Raw genomic sequence first — 2230 nt, 5'->3', positions numbered from 1 at the left:
TTTAATCTCGTTTTAAATCGCGATTACTTGAAACGATATTCGAATTCCGCTAACCTAATTCGATAATCGTGCAATGACGAGTGACCCTCGAGAACGTAATAGAAAACGGCATGAAAGAAATTTAAATTGCAAACTGCATAGGCTTGGTCGAGACAATAAGTCTGTAAAATTCTTTCTGTATCTGGGCTTGACATAAGGTAGAGTTATATTTATAGTTAACGATACAGGATGTAGGTAAGATTACTTCACAGAGATATATATTCGTATCGGTTGAATTCACGTGGAAAAATTTCTAACTTTGATTTAAAAAATAAACTTGCATAGAAGTGCAAGTGATAAGTGAAATTTATATCGAAACATTATAGAAGTTTATTTTTAAGATATTTTTTATTTATATTTATCAGTGAATGAAATTTATGAAGGGATATTGGAAAAAGGATCTTGACTTTGTCATTTTAAATTAAAACATTGACTGAAATTATCGTTTAATATTTTACAAAGTAGTATAATTTAATTAACTCGAATCGTAAAAGTTCACATTTTTGTGAAATCTGTTTCTAATCATTATTATAATTACTTCCATTAACATGCATTTTAGTGCACAAACGATTAAATACAATATAGGAATCTTTTTTCAAAAAAGCAATGCCTATAATTAGAAGCTCGAATTGTAAAAATATTTTCACATTTACTTAATAATTAAATATTGAATATGAAAAAGGATATATTTTATTATTTAAATATAGCATTATTATTTTAATGATTTAAAATTTTATTAGTACAACAGATTTACATTAATAAAAAAAAAAAAGAATGAAACATGAAAAAGATGAAAAAATATTATTAAATCCAATGAACAAAATTTATTTTGTCGTTTCAAAAATGAAAAAATAAAAAATTATATATATATATATATTATATTTGTATAATTCAAAATAAAAAAATTATTAATCATATACATTTTACGATATTAAAATGCAATTTCACAAAGATTTCTATTTAAAATGATTTTTTTCATATAAGCGTATAAATAAAGTATTCTAAATAAAAATTATATTGGTTTAATAATCATAAAATCATTAAACGAAGACAATGGAATCTTACATTTTTCAGTATCTCAATTTACTTTGCCACAGAAACAACTTTTCATTCATTAGTGCCATAATTAGAGTCTGTGAAAGCGCGCAGTCGTGACAAATGTAGGATTCTCTTGAAAGAAAGAAATTACTTAGAGATGATTCTCGATTACGCCAGACTTGTAGAAATTCAATTAACGAACGGCCATTACCATATTATTTTACATTATTTCGTGCGACAACACATATCGATTCATTAAAGGAAAGGAAAAGATGAAATTGACGAATGATTAGGTAAATAAAAAATCGAAAGATTATTATATAAAATAATTTATTCATTTATTATAAATATAAAATAAATATACAAAATATACAAATATATAAATAAATACATATATAAATATTTTTACATAAGTTTCGATTAATTTCCTTTTTTATAATAAAAAATTAAATTATATCATGTAATATGTATAATCGTTATGTATAATTATTACTATAATTTTTATATTTAATATGATATATTCTTTATCATTTTTTTATACTATCATATTACTGCATATACATATAATACATAAATTCTTTTCAGAAAACGGGATAATTATAAGAGATGACAGAAGAATATAAAAGATAAATAAAATGATAGGTAACTATATTCAATAATTAGATATAAGTAAAATATTCCAAAAACCTTTTGTTCCTGAAAATAATATTCCTGAAACAAATAAGTATGGAGATAAGTATAAAAGTATATCCACGGATTACACCGCGGATGATTCAAGATTTACGATCATTGGTTCTCGAGTATGCGGACCGGATTTAATTATCATGTCGGCTGGTGAAGGCGGACGATAGAAATATATCATTGTACTCCATAATTAGTAGGGGATCACTGAATCGCCGTCGGCACGGGTGGGGGCTCGTGTCGACAAAAAGGCGGTTCGAGGAGGTGGCGGCGCCGCTGTGGTCCCGGCGTCGCCATAAGCATCATTCAGGGGACAGATAACAATGCACAGTTATCTGTCCCCTGAAGTACCACAAAAAGGCAACGCGGGGAGCATCAGATGATAAAAATTCTGGTGCTCCCTAAGATGCTAGAACAGGCCACCGTGGGGGTTTTAGCCGGTAAGAGTCCGGCACTACCTCGGCTTCCTCCC

Source organism: Apis dorsata, unplaced genomic scaffold, assembly GCF_000469605.1.
Source record: "Apis dorsata unplaced genomic scaffold, Apis dorsata 1.3 scaffold_1, whole genome shotgun sequence".
In the NCBI taxonomy this organism is placed as follows: domain Eukaryota; kingdom Metazoa; phylum Arthropoda; class Insecta; order Hymenoptera; family Apidae; genus Apis; species Apis dorsata.
Note: the sequence above shows the minus strand (reverse complement) of the source record.